Source organism: Vulpes vulpes, chromosome 15, assembly GCF_048418805.1.
Source record: "Vulpes vulpes isolate BD-2025 chromosome 15, VulVul3, whole genome shotgun sequence".
Classification (NCBI taxonomy): domain Eukaryota; kingdom Metazoa; phylum Chordata; class Mammalia; order Carnivora; family Canidae; genus Vulpes; species Vulpes vulpes.
In genome coordinates this window covers 638,452-660,615 of record NC_132794.1, presented here as the reverse complement: position 1 = coordinate 660,615, position 22,164 = coordinate 638,452, and positions in this window count along the sequence as shown.

The following is a 22,164-nucleotide window of genomic DNA, read 5'->3' as shown; positions in this document are numbered from 1 at the left end:
TATTCCACAGTGTGGGTCCACATCCCTCCATCCTCCCTTCTAGCTGCAACTCCTAGGGGACCAGTATGTCACTGGGCCCCAAACTTGATCTCTCCCTGTATCCTGCCTCATAGCGGGCATCTAGGTGGGCTCTGTGGCTGTCCCCTGGGCCTCCAGCTCCCTGACCATCTGTGTCTCGGTCATGGCCACCTCTCGGGCATCTGACCTGCTCTGGGATCCACTCCAGCTCCTAGAGCAGCTCTGCCTTTAAAAACATCACCTGGGGGATCCCTGGGTGGCGCAGCGGTTTGGCGCCTGTCTTTGGCCCGGGGCGCGATCCTGGAGACCCGGGATCAAGTCCCACGTCGGGCTCCCGGTGCATGGAGCCTGCTTCTCCCTCTGCCTGTGTCTCTGCTTCTCTCTCTCTCACTGTGTGCCTATCATAAATAAATAAAAATTTTAAAAAAAATAAATAAATAAATAAAAACATCACCTGGGGGAGGTATCTTCTCCAATGACCCCCACTTTGCCTCTGGCACTAGTGATAGGAATGTCCCACAGTCCTCCTGCTCAGTCAGCCCCCTCTGGTTCCAGCCTGTGCTCACCCAGCCAGGATACAGACAATCGTGTCCACGCAGACTCACCAGAAGAGCCTGAGTCCCCCAAGCTTCAGGGGAGACAGGCTTGTCCGGAGGAGGAAGAGAGACCATGGTGGCGATAGTCACAGTAAGCAATGGCTCTGGGCTACATCTTTACCAGTCACTGGACTACGTTGCTTATCATCTTCTCCACCCAGACCAGCTCACCATGAGCTACTGCAGCACACCTTCTCTCACCCACTCCCACCTTAGCCTAGCCCTCAGCAGAGTCTGGGGGCACATTTGGAGGCATCCATGGGAAGTTGACCAACGTGATGCCCATTGACCTTATATGTTTAAAGTTGCCTCCTTCCAGATCAGTGATGAGAAAAGGGGTCATTCCTAACTGAAGCCCTTTAAGTCACCATGTGTGGTCCCAGTGACCAGAGAACAGTGTGCTCACCCACCAGAGGAGCCAAGGGCTGGCCCCCAGTGGGAGCTACAACACACATTCAGAACCTGGGACTTTATTATCTCCATCTGCCTGGCCAACCTGACCAAGCCATATCTTGGAAAATAAAAATTATCCCACTGGGGCTCCTGCAGCTACTTTAGACAGAACCTTAAATTCCTTCACATGTAGCTCTGTAGACAGGTCTGGTCTGGGGATTTTCTGCCATTACGTTTCTCTCCTTCTCAGGCCCACAAAACTAATGAACTCCAAGCAGGAAACACCCAAATAAATCCATACTCAGACCCTTCACAAACTTTCGAAAACTCAAGACAAAGAAAAATATCATTAATTCAGCCAGATAAAAATGAAACATTACTTACAAAAGAACAGCAATTGGGATGACCAGAGATTTCTCATCAGAAACCATGGAGGCCAGAAGAAAGTGACATATTTTTCAAGTGTGGAAAGAAAAGAACACGAATTCAGAATTTTATAGACATCAAAAATATCCTTCATGAATGAAGAAGAAAAAGTAAGATAATTTGCTATCAGCAAACATTCCCTAAAACAGTGACTAAAAGTTTTACATACATAAGGAAAACTCAGGAAGGGAGAGAAATGAGTAATGAATGTGGTAATAGACTTCTCCTCCACTTCAGTTCTTTAAAATCATGTTTAATGATTAAACCCAAGTACTATAATACCGTCTTATGGAGTTTTCAGCATGTGTGGATGTTGAACACAAGACAAACACAACATAAAGAATGGAGAGCATAGGAGCCTATGTGGTGGTAGGATTTCTACAAATACTTGAAATGGTAAAATATTGATTCTAAGTAGGCTGAGAAAGGTTAAGAATGCACATTGTAATGGCTGGGAAACCACTAAAGATTTTTTAAAGATACAATCAACAAAGCAATAGATAAATTAAAATAGAATGCTATAAAGTGTTCAGATAACCAAAACAAAAGCAAGAACAGGGAAACAGAAGAATAAAAAATGGAAAGAAAAAAAACAACAAAATTTAAGTGGAGGCCTGAATCCAAACATATCCATAATTACATTAAATGTAAGTGGACTAAATTAAAATACAGGGATTATCAGAATTATTTTTTTAAATCACCCACTTATACACTATCTATAAGAAACCCACTTCAAATATAACATCAGAGGGCTAGTGTAAAAAGGATGGAAAAAGACACACTGTGCAAGCACAAATCAAAACAACTGGAGTGCCCATATGAATAACAGATCAAGTGGACTTCAGAGAAAAGAAAATTACAGATAAAGAGGAAAATTGATAATAAGAGTCAACTGATAATAAGAAAACATAACAGTCCTAAATGTGTACCTACCGAAACAGCTTTAAACTACATGAAGCAAAATCTGTGAAGACAGAACCAGAAGGAAAAATAGACAAATCCAGAACTGTAGTTGGAGACATCAACCCTTCTCTCCCAGAACAAACAGACAGAAAATCAGTAGGGATAAAGGAGAACTGAATGTCACCACCAACCAGTGGGATCTGATGGACTTTTATTAAACACTCCCCCCAACCAGAGCAGAAAACAAACATCTTTTTGCATTCATTTACATTTACCAATATAAGTTATGCTCATAGTCATTAAAACATTTTTAATAAAGATAATTGAGGAGCATGTTTTTAATCATAAGGGAATCAAACTGGGTAACAGTAACAGAAACCTAAGAAGGAGTATCTCTCAATGCTTACAAATTAAGCACCATACTTCTAAATAATCTACAGATCAAGAGAAAAAGACTCAAGGAAAATTAAATATTGTATTTAACTGAATAAAAGTGAAAATATAGAATAACAAAATCTGTGGTAAGCAGCTGAAGTAGTGTTTATGGGGAAATTTATAACACTAAATGCTTATATTAGAAAAGAAGAAAGATCTCAAGCAGTAATCCAAGCTTTCACTTCAAAAATCTACTTTAAAAGAACAAAATAGGGATCCCTGGGTGGCGCAGCGGTTTGGCGCCTGCCTTTGGCCCAGGGCGCGATCCTGGAGACCCGGGATCGAATCCCATATCAGGCTCCCGGTGCATGGAGCCTGCTTCTCCCTCCGCCTGTGTCTCTGCCTCTCTCTCTCTCTCTGTGACTATTATAAATAAATAAAAATTAAAAAAAAAATAAATAAAATAAAATAAAATAAAAGAACAAAATAAATCCAAATCAAATAGAAGGTAGGAAAAAAAGAAAAGAGAAGAAATCAATGAAATTTAAAATAAAATGCAGTGTAGAAAATGAATGGGAACAAAAGCTGATTTTTTTGAGACAATTGAGATCAATAAAAGCTTGCCAAACTGACCCAAAAAAAGAGAGAAGACACAAACCAGCAATGTCAGGAATGAAAGAAGAGATATTAAAATTACAGAGCTTGCATACATGAAACGGAAAACAGGCAAATACTACAAAAAAAAAAAAAAAAAACACCCTATGCACACTAAAAACAACTTGGATGAAATGAACCGATTCCTCAAAAACCGCCAAGTACCAAACTCACTCCAGATGAAACAGAGGATCTAAGAAGTTCTATAACTCTTAAAGAGATTGAAGTTTTAGTTAAAAACTTTACAAAACAAGAAATTTCTGGGCCCAGATGGCTTCACTAATATATTCTCCCAAACATTTAAAGAAGAAGCAACACTAATGTTACTTATTATCTTCCAGAACATAGGAGAGAACACTTCCCAAGTGACTTCATGAGGCCAGCATTACCCTGAGGTCAAAACTAGAGAAAGACAACACACAAAACAAGCAAAGTGCAAACCAATGTTCCCCATGAACAAAGATGCAAAAGTCATCAGCATAATGTTAGCAAATAAAATATGACAATATATGAAAACAATAAGAAGCTATGGCCAAATGAGGTGTATTCCAGAAATGCAAACGTCCTTCAACAGGTAAATAAACTGTCGTACACCCATGAAATAGAATAGTACTCAGCAATAACACAGGAAACCATCTTCAAGAGACAAACCATGAGAAACTCCTAACTCTGGGAAAAACAAAGAGTTGCAGAAGGGGAGGTGGGCGGAGGGTGGAGTGACTGGGTGACGGGCACTGAGGAGGGCACCTGATGGGATGAGCACTGGGTGTGATACTATATGATGGCAAATCGAACTTAAATAAAAACAAATGGGGATCCCTGGGTGGCGCAGCGGTTTGGCGCCTGCCTTTGGCCCAGGGCGCGATCCTGGAGACCCGGGATCGAATCCCACGTCAGGCTCCCGGTGCATGGAGCCTGCTTCTCCCTCTGCCTGTGTCTCTGCCTCTCTCTCTATCTCTCTGTGACTATCATAAATAAATACAAAAAAAAAATTAAAAAACAAAATGAGCAAAGAAACAAAAAATAAAGTAGATTCATAGATACAGAGAACAAACTGGTGGCTGCCGGGGGCGGGGCGGGGGGTGAAGCAGATAAAGGGGATGGAGAGGCACAAACTCCCAGTTATTAAGTACATGAGTCACGGGGATGTGAAGCGCCGCCTGGGGAGCACAGTCGGTGATGTCGTGCTGACGCTGTGGGCCGACAGGTGATGACTACATTTACGGTGGTGACGATGTACAGAATTATCCAAACACTGAGCCGTGCACCTGAAATTCATGTGAGTGTATGTCAACTATATGTCAATAACGGAATTATTTTTAAAAAAGTGGACAGGGCGCCTGAGTGACGCAATCATTTGGGGGTCTGACTCCTGGTTCCAGTTCAGGTCACAATCTCGGGGTCCTGGGCTTGAGCCCCCCATTGGACTTTGTGCTCAGCATGGAGTCTGCCTGAGATTCTCTCTCCCTCTGCCCCTCCTGTTCATGCTGTCTCTCTCTTTCTCTCTAAAATAAATGAATAAAATCTTTTTTAAAAAATAGTAAATAAATAGTGAACAGGCTACTGGCACATGCAGCAAGTTGCATGAGTCGCAAACGCATTATGATGGAAAATTCAACCTCAGAAGATCGCATGTTGTATTTATATGACATTCTGGGGCAGCCCCGGTGGCGCAGCGGTTTGGCGCCGCCTGCAGCCCGGGGTGTGATCCTGGGGGCTTGGGATCGAGTCCCACATCGGGCTCCCTGCATGGAGCCTGCTTCTCCCTCTGCCTGGGTCTCTGCCTCTCTCTCTGAATAAGTCAATAAATCCTTAAAAAAAAAAAACTTTCTGAAACTCACAAAATTGTATAAACAAAGAACAGAATAGGGGTTTCCTGGGGTTGGGGTTTGAGGGAAAGTGTGACATCAGGGGATGGCATCAGGGAATGTCTCTGTGGGTTGGTGAAAAGCTTCTACACCCTATTTGTTACACAAGCCCATACATTCACGAACTCCGTACCAGACAAGGGAGCAAGAGAATGATGAAATGCAGACAAGGTCTGTAGTCTGGCACCGATGTCAGTTTGGATGTGTTTTGATCCTATAACATCGCGTGGGATAATAGCGCCGGGGGAAACGGGGCGAAGGGTACATGGCAACTCGGTGCTAGATCTGCAATCTAAAATTATTTCAAACTAAAAAGTTTTTCAGAATCAGAGGCAAATGGTTCGAACAAACCCCTCCCAAGAGAAGACCGACAGCATCGTGAGTGCAGGAAGCGGCGCCCGCCTCGTTGAGTCACCAGGGGCCTGCAAGTGACAGGTGCGAGCGGATAGCGCGATCATGGCTAAAATCACAGCAAGCGTCGGATGAGGACGTGCGGGACCGGGAGCCCTCACACGCCTCCCCTGGCGGGAACCGGCAGCGTCTCGGGGACTGAACGGCGTCCTTTCATGCGACCCGCCATCCCACGCCACACGTTTGCCCACGAGAGGCACACAGACCCACCGCCACAGACGACTCCGCATGCGGGGGCACAGCAGACTTAGTCATAATGGCCCCAAACTGGAAACAATGAGCCGATGCACTGGAAATGTCCACGAACAGGTGTCGTGGATCGCAGGATTCCCAGCAATTAAATTTGGATGCATCCCAACAAGATGCCCAAGCCAAGAGCCTGTACCGTCTTTCCTCGGGAAATGAAACTATAATTACAAACTGCGCGTCCGGGCTTGCACGGGGTGGGTGTGAGAGGTCCCTGCAGGGTAATGGGCACCTTCCCTGTCTTGATTGTGCTGATGGTCACAGTTACATCGACTTGTCAAGATGATCAAACCGTACGCTTAGAATGGGTACGTTTTACTGCACGCACAACTTCACACCGACACATTCTATACCTCAAAGAATTAGATTTGGGGTTTCTCTGTTTTAATTTTTTAGATTTTTTTATTTAAGTCAACTTAGTTCTCATATAATGGAGTATTAGTGTCAGCGGTGGAGTGGAGTGACTCATCGGTGTAGTGACTCAGCATGTGACACCCAGTGCTCTCGACATCAAGTGCCCCCTTCATGCCCATCCCCCAGCTACCCCACTCGCCCGCCCCCTCCCCTCCAGTGATCCTATTTGTTTCCTGGAGTTGACAGTCTCTTACGGTTTGTCTCCCTCTGTTTTCATCTTATTTTAAATAATCTTATTTTTAAAAGCCCCACCTACATTTCTGTGGGGCCTCGGGGTGGCTCAGTCTGTTAAGCCTCGGACTCTTCATTTGGACTCAGGTCATGATCTCAAGGTCGTGAGATTGAGCCAGCCTCAAGTTGAGCTCTGGGCTGAGCAGGGAGCCTGCTTCAGACTCTCTCCCTCTCTCTCTCTCTCTCTCTTTTTGTCAGTAAATAAATAAAATCTTTAAAAAAATAAAAGCCCCTCCTGCATTTCTAAGTGCACACACACGGGGTGATAAACCCCCACCGGAACCACTCCTCTGTAAGGCCCTTACTGGGCCCTGTCACTTGCTTCTGACCTTGTGCCTTGCCCTTGAGGGTCTGCAGGGCAGGCCTTGGGGACGCTGGCTACAGGAGAGACTGGCCTGTCCACCCCATGTCATTCCCCCGCCCCCACGTCACTGGCTCCGTGTCACTGCCCGGTCTCCCTTCCCCCCACGCTCAGCTCCAGAAAAGCCCAAGAGCAGTGGGGGCAGCGGGGTCCCCTGGCCAGGCTGTGTGGGGAAGAGCGTGACCGAGGCCCCATGGGGGAGGCAGGGGAGGATGGGGAAAGGCTTCCTGCCGCAGAGACATTCCAGGGACAGGCATTCCCCAGCTAGCACAGGCCCGCTCCTCGCTGTCCCCGGGGCCTCCACCCCCGCCCGGCGGGCCGCCAGCCCCAGACGCTGCTCCCCTCCCGGACCGACTTCCTTGGCCAAAAATGGGAATGAGTCTTGCATAACCAGACATCTGTGAGTCCGAAATCCAAAGGAAATTCAGGCAAATGCCACAGGGAAGCTGGAAGCTTCACAGAGAGCCAGGCGCCCGCCCCCTCCCTGCCCGCCACCCCTGCAGCTCCGGGAGGTGTGGGAGCTCTGGGGAAGCCGGGCGTGGAGCTCCCACGGACCCACCGCTGCTCCGCTTCCCACAAATGTTAGCGCGTCTTCCAAGAACATTTCATCAAATCCGCGCTCAGCACAGCATCCGTGCGGCTTCCTCCCGGGGAGGATTTCCCCTCTGCTCTCCCCACAGGCCTGTGATCCCGGGCTCTGCTCTTCCTTTTAAAGATGGACGAGTTCTCAGCCAGAAAAATGTTAAACTCAAGATGCACACTCGCAGACTACCTGGCTCCGAGGAGGAAACGTTAGTTTTGCTTGGCGCCCAGTAGTCTTAAATGGGCGCGGTGGATGATTATGTTACTTAAAAAAAAGAAAGAAAAAGGGGAGTGATGGCAGAGGGCCCAAATCCGTGGGCTTTTTTTTTTCCCCAAAGATTGCATTTATTTATTCATGAGAGACCCAGAGAGAGAGACAGAGACACAGGCCGAGGGAGAAGCAGGCTCCATGCAGGGAGCCGGATGTGGGACTTGATCCCGGGACCCCGGGGTCACGCTCTGGCCGAAGGCGGCGCTAAACTGCTGAGCTACCCAGGAGTCCCCCAAATCGGTGTTTAAAGCCCCACCACCAGGCTGTCAGGCAGGCCAGCAGGGCGAGCCCCCTCCCTCCTCAGCCCCCTGACGGCCCCTCAGAGCCCGGGCACCCTTACCCCGCCGGCCCTGCAGGTGTGCCCCGGAGCACCTGGCCCTGCCCACACCCCTGCCCCATGCCCTCCGGGGTGCTGCGGCCAGAATTGCCCCCTTGGGAGCCAGGGCCTGGCCTGGAGAGGCTGAGGACGGGCAGCAGGGTCCATCCCCTGGCTGCACAGGGCGTCCCCGGGACCCCCCGAATGATCCCCCTGGCTGCGCAGAGCATCCCCTGACCCCGCAATGATCCCCCTGGCTGAGCAGAGCATCCCCTGACCCCCCAGTGATCCCCCTGGCTGTGCAGAGCATCCCCTGACCCCCAAATGATCCCCCTGGCTGTGCAGAGCATCCCCTGACCCCCAAATGATCCCCCTGGCTGTGCAGAGCATCCCCTGACCCCCAAATGATCCCCCTGGCTGTGCAGAGCATCCCCTGACCCCCAAATGATCCCCCTGGCTGTGCAGAGCATCCCCTGACCCCCCAATGATCCCCCTGGCTGAGCAGAGCATCCCCTGACCCCACAATGATCCTCCTGGCTGAGCAGAGCATCCCCTGACCCCCCAGTGATCCCCCTGGCTGTGCAGAGCATCCCCTGACCCCGCAATGATCCCCCTGGCTGAGCAGAGCATCCCCTGACCCCCCAATGATCCCCCTGGCTGAGCAGAGCATCCCCTGACCCCCCAATGATCCCCCTGGCTGAGCAGAGCATCCCCTGACCCCCAAATGATCCCCCTGGCTGTGCAGAGCATCCCCTGACCCCCCAGTGATCCCCCTGGCTGAGCAGAGCATCCCCTGACCCCCCAGTGATCCCCCTGGCTGTGCAGAGCATCCCCTGACCCCGCAATGATCCCCCTGGCTGTGCAGAGCATCCCCTGACCCCCAAATGATCCCCCTGGCTGTGCAGAGCATCCCCTGACCCCCCAATGATCCCCCTGGCTGAGCAGAGCATCCCCTGACCCCCCAATGATCCCCCTGGCTGAGCAGAGCATCCCCTGACCCCCAAATGATCCCCCTGGCTGTGCAGAGCATCCCCTGACCCCCCAATGATCCCCCTGGCTGTGCAGAGCATCCCCTGACCCCCCAATGATCCCCCTGGCTGAGCAGAGCATCCCCTGACTCCGCAATGATCTCCCTGGCTGTGCAGAGCATCCCCTGACCCCCCAATGATCCCCCTGGCTGTGCAGAGCATCCCCTGACCCCCCAATGATCCCCCTGGCTGTGCAGAGCATCCCCTGACCCCCCAATGATCCCCCTGGCTGAGCAGAGCATCCCCTGACTCCGCAATGATCTCCCTGGCTGTGCAGAGCATCCCCTGACCCCCCAATGATCCCCCTGGCTGAGCAGAGCATCCCCTGACCCCGCAATGATCCCCCTGGCTGAGCAGAGCATCCCCTAACCCCCGAATGATGCCCCGGCTGTGCAGGGCGTCCCGGGACCCCCGAATGCAGCCCGTCAGCCCCAGGGCAGGACGAGGTTTCCCGGGCCTGGCCCTGCCTCTTCCTCCATCTCGCTCTCGGCTCCAGCCCGGAGTCAGGCTCACGGTCAGCCTTCCACTGGGGGTGCCTGCAGGGGCAGGCCCGGGCACCTGGTAGTAGAGGCGGCCTCACCTTGCAAGCATACATCGGGGCAGGGTGCGGAGGTTGGGGCCCCGGACCCTGCAGAGGCAGGGACCCCGTGCCCCGAGGTCGGTGCGGGGACTCTGGGCAGGGCCGGCAGGGTGGAGGCCGCCTCGGTATCCTGCAAAGGGAGCTGCGGCCAGAAGCCAGGGCAGCACCGTGCGGGCCCTTCGAGGCCCTGGGGCTCCTGGCGGCCAGAGCGGGGCCGAGGCCAGGCGCGTCCTCTGCGCACCCACAGCTGCCCTTCCCTTCCCCTTGCTGTTCCAGGTGACAAGGTGCCTCCGAAGAGACAGCGCATGCCAGCCTCCCCCGCGGCCAGGGGCGGCCTGGGAGCCCTGGGCAGAAGCATGGGAAGGTCGGAGGAGGTCTCCAGGAGGAAGCCGGGTCTTCCAGGAGCGCTGCCCCCTCCCCCCATGTGCTTGGTGCCGTCTGGGGACACAGAGGGGAGGACAGAGGCTCCGGCAGGGGCTGTGGACCATGAGGCGACTGTGAGGGTGCAGAGCAGGAGGTCAGGACCTGCACCTCCCCCGAGGCCATAGGGAGCAGCCAAGCTGCTGCGTGAGAGCATGAGCACTGCCGGAGCGAGCACTGCGGGGCTGAGCACTACCGAGCTGGGCACTGCCAGGGCGAGCACTGTTGGGCGAGCCCTCCCGGCCACAGCTGGGCTCCTCACATCCCCGGGGTCTCACTAAGCCTCGCAGCTTCCCTCCGTCCCCACCGCAGGCCTCCTGCTCCCCTGTGGGGTCCCTGGGACTGGGGGGGGCTCTGTGGAAACCCCGGCTCTCCAGCCCGGCGGTGCCCCAGCGCACCCTGTGTGCTCAGTGTTTGTGCCCACGTGATGCCAGCACGGCAGCGTGGGCTGGGGTCCCGGGGCTCCACAGACCCTTCCAGTGATACTACTGCTGAGGGTTGATCAGACGCCTTTCCACGCTCATTTGCTCCCACGTGCACAAAGCGTGCGGCTTTGGCAGGCGGTCGGTCCGCGTTACACGTCCACCGTCCCCGTGCTGCTCCCCGACCTCGCCGACACTTGCTATTGTCACCTTTAACTATAGATATTCCAGGCCGTGAGCACTGGCATCTCACGGTGGGGGCCACCTGCATGAGGTTACTTGTTAAGGGCGCCCCACGTGGCGCAGCGGTTTAGCGCCTTCGGCCCAGGGCGTGATCCTGGGGTCCCGGGATCGAGTCCCCCGTCGGGCTCCCTGCATGGAGCCTGCTTCTCCCTCTGCCTGTGTCTCTGCCCCCCTCTCTCTCTCTCTCTCTCTGTGTGTCTCTCATGAATAAATAAATAAATAAATCTTAAAAAAAAGAGAAATTACTTGTTAATATCACACACGGCGGCGTAATACATTCGTGCATCACAGACATCGTAGCCTCACACCAACACGTCTTAGTATAGCTCTGTGCTAAGCCTTAAAATCAAGTGGTACAGAACCTCCCCTTGTATTCTTCTTCCAGAGATTATTCTTTCTATTCAAAGTCTTTGAATTTCCACATAAATTTTAGAATCAACTTTTCAATGTCCACGAACAAGCCTGGCGGGATCAGCTGAGACCACGTGAAATCTGAAGATCCGTTTGGGAGAAACTCCGAGCTTGACGACACGGAGTCCTCCGGCCGAGGCACCTGGACTACTTCTCTGCTCTCTAATCCCCCTTCAAATCCGCAATGAGTCTCAGTTTTCATGTGTGGGTCTCACACCTACTTCTTTCGATTTTATCCCTAAGTAATACGCATTCTTTGATGCTATTGTGTTTTTTAAAAAATGATTTTTTTTTTGAAAGAGTGAAAGAGCAGCAGAGGGAGGAGAAGCAGACTCCCCACTGAGCAGGGAGCCCGATGTGGGGCTCAGTCCCAGGACCCCGAGACCATGACCTGAGCTGAAGGCAGATGCTTCACCGACGGAGCCCCCCAGGTGCCCTCTTTGGTGCTATTGTGGCCGATAATTTTAATTTCATTCTAGAACATATCGCTAGGTTGAATCCGTGGATGACGTGGCATCCTGCAGGGTGGACTGGTGCAGAATTTGTAGGGTCGGCTCCAGTGACACGGACGGAGCAGTGGAATGCTGGAAAGAGGTTCCAGAAGCGGGACCGAGGTCCCCTGGCCTGTGTCCTATGATGTGGCGATGCACACTTCTCTCAGCAAACCCAGTTCCCGGGAGCCCCAGAGCCTGGAGGTCAGCCTGTCCCCAGGGTTTGTCTCTGTTGGAGCCTCTGGCTGTCCCAGGCACCCCTGTGCCAGGACTTCAGAGCGACCTGACGCTCCCTCTCCCACATGGCCTGCGCCGGGCCCCACGTACACCTTTCTCCCCACCCTGCCATCTCTGAGGGTCCCCAGCACGGCCTGCCCCCATGTCCTGTCCCCAGCACCGCCCCCCACCCCGCGCTGGCCTCTTTACTGTCCTGCAGGTCGCAGACAGGCCCAGCTCCCCCACTGGCAGCTGAGCGCCCACCGAGCCCCACCAAGCAGCCCACAAGCGGCGGCACCAGCAGCAGCTGCCGTAAAAGATGTAGCTCCCCGGGTCCTGCTCTGCTGGGGGCCCAAGGTGCACAGCCCCCGAAGGCAGCTGCCTTCCATCGGGTCTCAGTCCTGGCGGTGAGACCTCTGCTTGGCTATCGGGGCCCTGCTGGAGGGTCTCCCACCCATCCCATCTTGGTCACACACGTGGACCTTCATGCTCAAGGACCTCTGTGTGTCCTCTGGGTCCCCAGCCTGCACAGGCCAGCACTCAGGACCCCCAGGTTTTGGAGGGGGGAAGCAGTGTGGGGAGTGGAAGGGCCTAGGGAGGGGGCTGGGGCCAGCAGGGTGCTGTCACAGACCACCCAGTACCCAGCAGTACAGCACCCACAGGCGGCAAGGATGCTGCCTCCATCCGTGTGGAAACCTGGGACTGGGGATCCTTCCATCTGACCACCGCGCCCACCCCCATGGGGCCCCTGGGCCTTGGGGGTCGGTCCCTGGAGCCTCTGCACCCAGGATCCATGGAGGTGGCTCAGGGACAGGCCGGAAGCACCGGCACCTCCACCTGTAGTCCACGGCCACAGCGCGGGCCTCAGGACTCCATCCTACAGGAGGCTGGGAAGCAGGGTCTTGCTGTGTGCCCCAGAGGCAGGGACACAGGCCCCCGGCTTCAAGTCCCAGGCCTGCGGCTCACTGCCTGTTGCCCAGCACAAGCTCCCTCCCTGGGCTGGGGTCCCCTGGTCACCGAGGGCAGGGTGGGCACCAGGAGGGCTCGGACCCTTCCTGACCTTCCCTGCGACCCCACGGCGGTCCTCGAGGGAGGCTGACCTGCAGCCCTGCGTGGACCAGACACACTCCACGCTCCCCCGGGGGGTCTGGTGAGAGCCTGTCGGGAACACTCACCTGCCCACGGAGGCCCACCTGCCCCAGCCCCGCCCCGGGAGGTGGCCCACCTGCCCCAGCCCCACCCAGGGAGGCGGCCCACTTGCCCCAGCCGGAGCGCCAGGGCCTCTGCCCACAGTTTAGCTCTTGCACATCCATCCGTGACGTGTGCACGCTGTGCTGCCCGTGCTGCGGGATTCTCAGCAGAAAATTGAGAGAAATGGGAAGCAAAGAAAGAAAATGCCATTTTGAAACAAAAAAAAACTGATTCAGGATATAATAGGCTTTCTTAGTGTTTTTTTTTTTTTTAGTGCTTTTAAAAGCATAAATAATTATCTCTCTGGCCTGGTTTTCATTAAATTGGCCAAATCTGATGATGTTTAGTGGCCTCGTGGTACGCACACACATGCGTGTGTCCTTCTATGTGGAAATAGCTTCCCTCTGATGTTTCCCGACATCGCGGAGACCTAAGTTTGAGAAAGTGAGTTCTTTTTCGTTAACTTTCAACTGGCTTGAAGTGTCTGAGCTTGAGTTTCGGGTCGCCAGCCCAGAGCCTTCCCAGCTCGCCCTCACGAGAGGCGCCTAGGACGCGGCGAGCGTTGCCGGAGGGTCGCCCACTGGCCCCCTGGGAGGGGAGCCGCGCGCCGCACCGGCACCGAGAAACTTCTCTCCCTCCTCTGGCTGCTTAGTCATCTCCCAACTCTCTGGCAGCCGCCTGAGGCCTCTGCGAACTGTTTCCATTTATGGCTCGAATTTGGTCTTCCCGGTTTGGTCACAGATGGAAGGTTTAAGGGAACAGGGAGCAGCCGAAGGCAGAGCGTGGGGCGGGGGGTGGGGGGCTGCAGCTGTGGCCCACGGGCTGCACCCCGCATGCCTCACAGATTCCCATCCGGGCCGGGGCCGCCTGGCAGGGGATCGGCGCCCCCCCAGCGCTCGCTGCTCCGCCTACAGTGCTGGGCCTGGAGTGTCCCGTGTGCGTTTGCCGTCTCGTGCCCCCATGAGACTCTACGTCGTCCAGTTTGGGGAGGGGCAGGCAGTGAAGGGTGGGGAGCCCCCCCCCAGGCTGGTCACTGCCTCGGCCCGAGTGTGAAGCCAGCCAGGAGCTCACCCCTGACAGGGCGCTGGGGTGACCACAGTCCCCACGCCCCGCACCCCCTGTGCCCCGCAATCCAGTCTCTTCTCTCCCAGGGCCCCAGCCCCCCGGGCGCTGCTCGGTGCTCCTGTGGCCTGACCCTCCTGCAACCCAGTCCTCCCGCCCCTGCGCCCCCCCACCCAGAGCAGCAGAGGGCCCGGATGGGGCAGGAGCCGTCCTCCACGGCCCGGACACCCCGGAAGGGGACCCCAACCCAAGGAAACCGCCTCTCTTCGAGCTGTCAGCCAAAGCGCAGGCAATTTTCCAAACGACGCCTCGTCCCTTCACGGTACAGGGAGGCCTTCATCCTTCGCGCCTTCAGCCCGCTGGGCCGCGGCCCCGAGCGAGCCCGACGGTGAGTCTCCCCGCGCCAGGCAGGGACGGAAGCGGCTGCTACATTGTGCGTTTCTGAGCTTTTTCCCCGTCAAGAAGCCAACTCCTGTGCCCGGAACCATCGCCCTTCCTAGAAAGAGCGAAGCTCTCCCCATCGGGCTGGGCTTTCCTGTCCCCCAGAGGGAGAAGCGTGGCCCTTGTCGGCCCCGGCTCAGTACCTGTGCCCAGGAGACGTCCCGACGACCCCGAGGCTGCCCACTCCGTCGCCCCCCGGGGAACAGCCTGCCGGCCACCACGACACCCACGGAACCTGAGCCCCTAGCGATGGGGAAGCCACGCAGGCTCGCGGGGACGCATCCCGACGGCCCTCGAGGGAGCTGCTCCGGTGGCCCTGGGACAGCACATCGCTCATCTGCTTGCCTTCCTGCAAACGTGAAATACGAGGAGGCTGCAGGTTAGGATGCCCAGGATGCGGGGACGTCACCACCCGAGTCCCCCCGCCCCCCAGCGCGGCTGTGGACAGGCTTCGGGCTCATTCATCTCTCGCTTTTGTCTTTTTTCTTCCCCGAGGCCGTCTCGGAAACATCCTATATCGTTGTGATTCACAGTATGTGCCGGGCAGGGTTGCGTGTCCCACACTCTGAATTTTGAGAAACTAACAGAATGTTTTACGCTTCTAATTAAAAGGGGTGTGTGATGGTGCTCGGTTGAAAGTCCTGTGTCCCCGACACCCATAAGCCCATCGGGGACACAGAGAGGACACCCCGGGGCACAAGCGGGCACAGAGAGGAAGCAGGGCGCCCCGGCCCAGAACCCTCTGAAGGTAGAAGGCGTCGGGTGGCTAAAAGCATTCGTTAAAAACTTAGTCACACTGAGGACTCATCCTTCCATGATGCTGCGGGGGAGGTGGAGAAAGCTATTTTATTTTGGAGGAAAAACGGAATCCAGGTAATGCCATAGTATTAAAGGACCACCCGCCTTTTCCCTTTCAATGCCTTTTTTCCACTCTCGGAAGTGACCCCGCCGAGCTCGCGGTTTCCGACTCTTGCTTCGGGGAGTCTTGCTCTGTCACTGAGGAGGTGACCGTGGTAGGAAAAAAGGATCATGAGAATCCGCTCAGCCAGAGCTCGCAGTGGAAAATGGGTCACAGGGTGACCGCAGTGAGTCATCCTGGATGGGGTTCAGGACACACGCCCACCCCAGGCTGCCCGGGGCCTTGGGAATTTCCAGTGGAACGTCTCTGCTCTGACCAAGAAGGATGGGATCGCCTGTCCCAGTGGGAACACTTGAGGAAGTCAACGTAACTCAGTTCAATTTAAAATAAAATTAAAAAAAAAAAAAATTTTTTTTTAATTAAAAATTTAAAAAATCTGAGGGGGGCACTTGACGGGATGAGCAGTGGGTGTTATTCTGTATTTTGGCAAATTGAACACCAATAAAAAATAAATTTACTATTAAATAAAATTTAAAAAAATAAAATTTAATAAAATTTAAAAAAATAAAATAAAATCTAAAAAAATAAAATTAAATAAAAATTTTAAAATAATAATAAATAAATAAATAAATAAATTTTTAAAGATTAAAAATAAAATTAAATAAAATTTTTAAAATAATAATAAATAAATACATTTTTAAAGATTAAAAATAAAATTAAATAAAATTTAAAAAGATTAAAAATAAAATTAAATAAAATTTTAAAAATAATAAGTAAATAAATAAATTTTAAAGATTAAAAATAAAATTAAATAAAATTTAAAAAATTAAAAATAAAATAAAATAAAATCTAATAAAATAAAATAAAATTTTATTGAGCTTTTACGAATCCACCTTTGCCAAACCCTGTGCATTATCGCACAGGGGAGCCCATAAGTTGGGATGGCGTCGGGAAACGTGCCAGAGATCATCGCCAGGTCTTGATCTGACAAGTTGGTTGAAGTTGGACGGATGGAGACTGTAGGACAGGCATTTCAGACATTGGGAAGAACACAGCGGAAGCCACGAGACGGGGCGCACCAGCGTCCCTGGGGAAACGGGGAGCATCTCTCCATTAACGTGACATTTTCCAGCCCCGGCTGTCGCCAACTCTCAGCCCTGGGTTGCTGTCGGGAGGGGGGCACGGCCCCACAGTCTACCCTCGGTGGCCGTGTTTTCCCTCCTCCTGTCCTGGTACCACCACAGTCCCAGTCTCCGACGTAGCCAGGCTCGACCGTCCCTCCGCCTTAAGCCACCGACAGCGTCATCACACACTGTGCCTCGGCAGGACCCCCGCCCCCGCCCCTCGCCCTTCCCCGGGACCCTCGGCCTGGAGGACAGGCTCACGTGGGCTCCCGAGGCGCAGGAACAGCTCCCAGTGGGGGGGTGGTGACCCCTCCCCGGGCACAGCAGGGAGGGTCTGGGTGTGGGTCGGGGTCCGGGGCAGCTCGGCTGCGGCCCCTGGGAGACGCGCGGCCTGCGTGCTCGGCGGGCACCGTCCTCGGGACCCGATGGCCCTTTAAGCCCTCACACTGCAGCCTGTTCAGGTGACACCCTCTCGTGCGCCCCGTCCCCTCTGTGCCCAGCACCTTGCTGACAATGTGCAAGAAGCAGAGGCAGGTGGAGTCCAGCCCCGCCCCGGGGGCCCTGCAACAGGTGGGGACTCCGGGGAGCCACGTGGGCCCGAGGCAGGCCTACCCCGTGGTCCTGCGGCCATGGCCCTGCGGTGGGTCCTGCGGCCCCGGTGGCCACACAGGGAGCTGGTCCCGGGCCAGCCGTGGAGAGAGGCCGCCTGCCCCGTCTCCGTCCCCGCCTGCGGAGCGTGGGGTAGAGACTCCGGCCTCACAGGCCCCGCAGGAAAGTGGGAGCAGGCCAGGTGCCCGCACGGGTGGAGCAGCGTGGACAAGGGGTCTCCCCCGCGGCTGGGTTGTCAGCCTCCGAGCAGTCGGCGCACTGCTGCCCGCGGGCCCCTGCGCGACACCAGGCCTCGCCGGGAGAACTCGGGGGAAGCCACCTGTGCCGTGACCCCCTTTATAGCAGCAGATCCAGGGGACCGGATCTGTAAGGATGGGAGATGGAGCGCGCCTAGGGTGCTGGGAGGAGGGAGAGCGCCGGGAGCCACCGCCGCCTGGGCCGAGGTCCTCGGGGTGATGGAAGCGGGTGGTTTCACGAGCCCGCGGGGCGCTGTGTGCGTGGATTGTTTGCTTTCGGCGCTTGGTCATGAATGCCCCCTGCGGGCGGGGAGGGGGGGTTGTGGCCCAGGGACCGTGTCACAGCAAGTGCCTTGAAGCCGGGCGCTGTGTCCTGGTCTTGAGGGCCCCCCTGGGCGTCGTGCTGGTGCTGGGGTCACACAGTGGGGGATGCACCTGCTGAGGCCAGTGGGCCCCGAGCCTGTGCAGAGCGACAGGAGCCCAGGGCCTGCCCAGGGGACCCAGCTGGCTGAGACATCCCCAGGGGCCACTGGTTAGGACCCTGGTCGCTCCCTACCCCGCAGCCTGTTGCATCGGGGCCTGGGCCTCAGGGCTCTAGTGCACACGACCACCCCACGCGGCAGGCCCGTCTCCCCGCCGCCAACCTAACGCCGACAGTCCGCACAGTGTCTCTGGCGGGGCCGACTTCATGCGGCTGGCACGGAGTCGGGGCCACCATCCCCGCAGGGAAAAACCAATTTGCTCTCCACTTCCCGTGTGGGGGTGCGCGCCCGCGTGGGGGATGCGGGGGGTGCGGGGGTGCGGGCTGCCCGCCCGAGGCCACACCGGTCTGGGAGTGTTTCCCCTTGCTCCATGCACACAGACGTTTCTAAGTCAGTTAGAATTTTTGTGGAAACCTCATTTTTTAATTTTTCCCTCTTGTTTCTCTGGCAACATCGGAAACAAACACACACAGCTGCGTCACCTGGCTCCCAGCTACATTTTTCCAGCAGACACCTACGGCTGGAAAGTCAGCACGACTTGGACTCCAGGACCTCAGACTAACGCTCACTTAACCCCCGCTCGCCCGCTTGGTCCTGCTCGGCCCGCCAGGAGCCGGCTGAGGAGGGGGGCCGTGGCACCGGTGCAGGGGGACCACCTCTGCCCCCGTGTCTCCCACCCCCGCTCCTGGCTTAAGGATAAGGGCAACCGGGTTCTCAGCATTTGCCTGCTTCCAACATCGAGCGTTGGATGGTGAACAGCCTGTCGGTGCCCTGAAGCTGAGGGCTCCTCGCCTCCAGAAATCGCAGAATTTGGTTGCTAGAAAAATACTGTTCCTTTATTCCAAGTGTCTCGTAAAATGAAGCGGCCAAGGAGTGGAGAGAAAGCCACACGGCAACTTAGCGGCAAAGTCAGAGAGAGGCACGGCCAGCCCTGTGCCCCAGGCCGCCCCTCACACACTTGGCTGGTCCCCAGTACGAGGGCAGGCCCCAGGTCCCAGAGCTAGCTGCCTCACCAGGGCTGCTTTTTGCTGACTTGTTCTGTTTTTGTTCTAAATAAGAAATTCCAAATCCCTACCCAGTTTTGAGACTCCAGCATGTGGTCTTGACAACCCAGGAACTAATGCATATGAGCATGTTAGTCAAATCCCCCCTTTTGGGGATCCCTGGGTGGCTTGGTGATTTGGCATCTGCTTTTGGCCCAAGGCCTGATCATGGGGTCCCGGGATCGAGTCCCGCGTCAGGCTCCCTGCATGGGGCCTGCTTCTCCCTCTGCCTGTGTCTCTGCCTCTCTCGCTCTCTCTCTCTCTGTCATAAATAAATAAATGAATAAATCTTAAAAAAAATCCCCCCTTTTGCTCACAAATGCACCAAGTGTTCACTCCACACCTACTGTGAGCAGAGCACCGTGTGGGGGGAGTGAGGGGGGAAGAGGCCAGGGGTCCCCCTCAAGGCTGGAGCAGCCCCTGGGCTCCCGAGGTGCTGCAGACACACCGTGCGGTGCAAGTCGCGCCCCGTCTGCAGCGTTTCACGGGGTAAGGGCGCCAGTCGCCCTGGCTCGTCGGCAAGACGGTGTAACGCGATGTTAGTCCTGCCGCCGGAGGAAGCGAAACACTAAAGCAATTCCAGAAACTCCGCGCGTTCAGTCCTCGGTGCGATCCCGGCTCCTGCCCACCCGCCCCTCCCCGGGCCTGTGCGACTGGACGGAGCGAAAGTCGCTCCAGGCAGCTCCTCGCCACCCGCGGAAGGTGACCCCCTGAGCACCTGCCATGCACCCAATGACAGCATGCACGGACAGGACAGCGTGACCTAGGGGACGTCACGTCCTCGGACAGTGAAGTCTGGGGAAAGAATTTCAAGCAAAACAGTCACTTGGAAAGCGGCATCTAAAGGGCACCTGGGGGCTCAGTGGGCGGAACGTCCGCCTTAGGGTCGGGATCCCGGGCTCGAGCCCTGCATGGGGCTCGCTGCTCACTGGGGACTCTGCGGCTCCCCCTGCCCCCCACCCCCGCCTTGCTCGCTCTCGCTCTCTCAGCAAATAAATAAAATCTTTAAAATAAGAAAAACAACACCTAACTGTCCCAATCAGAATCCCTATAAAATAGCGAGGCTAGAAATTCCCCACGCCCCTCAAAAATGTACCCGGGCTGGAAGCCAAGGGAGCGGCTGGGCTGCCGCCCGGGAGTCGCTCGGCCGCGGCCTGCTGTGTAAGCCTGTCGGGACCCTGCGGCTCTCCCCCCGGAGGGCCCCAGGCCTGGGCCGGCGGGGACACAGAGACCTCTGCGTGTGGGTCACATCGCGGGGCGACCCCGGGAATGTTCCTGGCGCAGTCTCCACCCCCCTCCAGAACTGTGTGCAGCCCCCGCTTCAGTGGCCGCCCCAACTACCCCTGGACGCTCAGAGGACATCCTCCTCCTGTCTGGGTGTGTCAGGTGAGCACACCTCAGCCTGCACGGGGTCGCCCGGGCCCGGTGTGACCCTGAGCAATAAGCCGCCGAGAGGTCCTTCAAAAACACCGGATAAAGGAAACCATGGGCTTAATAAAAGACGTTACCATTAGAAAAAAAGAGACAGGAGTTCGTGGCTTCAAGAGGCAGCTGCCCTGAAGGTGCAGGACGGCCTGGGAGACCCCCTGAACGATGCGGGGAGCCGGGGCCGTGCAGGGGAAAGGCTGGACCCGCAGGCCCGGGGGTGGCACAGGCACAGGCGCAGAGGCTGAGAAGCGGCCTGCCCCCCGGGCCCTGTGTGCCCGGAGCCTGCACCCGCACCCTGTCACCCGCTGGCCGGGGTCCCCCCGCACTTGGGGGACAGGTGGGGCAGGACACGGGCCTGCAGATCCCTTCTGCTTCCCAGGCGGCCCCGGGCACTGCGTGCGTCCTCCTCTGTGATGCCTACGGCCTCTCCCGGGGTGTGACTCAAAGCCTTTCCCGGAGGAGTGGGCGGCAAAGCTGAGACGACATCGCTGCGGGTGCCCACGCGTGGTTGGGGTGGCGGGGGGCGGGCCCGGAGGCACCCAAGTCAACCACCGGGGCTTCACGAGTGTCCTTCCCACCAGTCCTGCCGCCTGATGGTCAGAGCAGTTACCCCACTAACCCGCCACCTCCCCTCATCTTCTGCTGGTCCCTGTTGGCAGCTCTTACTGGGGCTCCAGTGGGACCTTTGGGGGACCAAGTCTTCGGCCCCATAGAGCCCGGAGCTTCGGGAACAGAAAGCACCCCCGTCCGGCGCCGGGGGCCAGCGTGAGTGATGGTAGTGGGCCCCTGCCGTTCCTGGACCCGCGTGTCTTCTCTGCCGGGGACGCGGCACCGTCAGTGTCTCCGATTTCATGCAGCGCTGCGTCCTGCAGGGGGGCGCCCGCCCCGCTCAGTTTGCCTCCCGCCCCCCGCGCTCCAGCTCTGCCTTTAAAGAGGCTCTAGGTTTGCGTGAGGCCGGGCAGCTCCGGGTGGTACCGTCCACGGTGCGACTCGGGGGCCCCACGTCGTGAGCCCGCTCCCACCCTTCACGGACCAGTGGCCCCGACCCCGCGCCGTGTGGGCCGGGCGCTCTGCTGAGGCCTGAGGGCAGGGTAGCTGCCTGGAGAGTGTTCACCGAGCTCCCCGGCCAGAGGCAGTCCCGGGTAGTGACTCGCCACCAAGTGCCGGCTGGTCCCCTTGAGGAGTAACAGGCGCTCAGCGCCGGTGTCTGTCGCTGAGAGCTGGGACACTCGGAGGCAGCTGGGACTGTCCTGGAAGTGGGTCCGTATCCTGGGCCCACCCCTACCAGCAGCGCCCACTCGTCCCTGCCTGGGGAGCCGCACGAGGACTGGCTAACGGCACGGGCCAAGGCGTTTTGTCGGCACGTGGCCACTTGTCCCGGGTCGAGAGCTCTGTCCCACCAAGGGCCCTGTCGCATCCCAAGAGCTGATTCTCCAGGAGCATGAGATTCACCGCCGTGGACCGCACGGGCTGGACCCAGAGACCCTTATTCTCCTCCAGCCTGATGGCGAGGGCGTCAGTGCAGCCACTCGTCCCGGGTCGCACTCCCTGGGGTATCCAGCAGCGGGATTTCCTCCCCTATATCGTGACAGGGGACAGAAGCGTTAACAGAACCTGAGGCTAAACTGTGAATATCTATTTTAGTCCATCCCACATGATTGCAGACTGATTCTCATGGCCTCGGACCTCCGCCTGAGTCCTCACTCACCTACTCCACCAACGCCGCCGCCTCCGGAACAGCAGCTGCATCTGGGTTCCTACCTGGTTCCTCCCGGGGCACGTTACAGTTGCTCCCCAGGACACATTCAAGGGT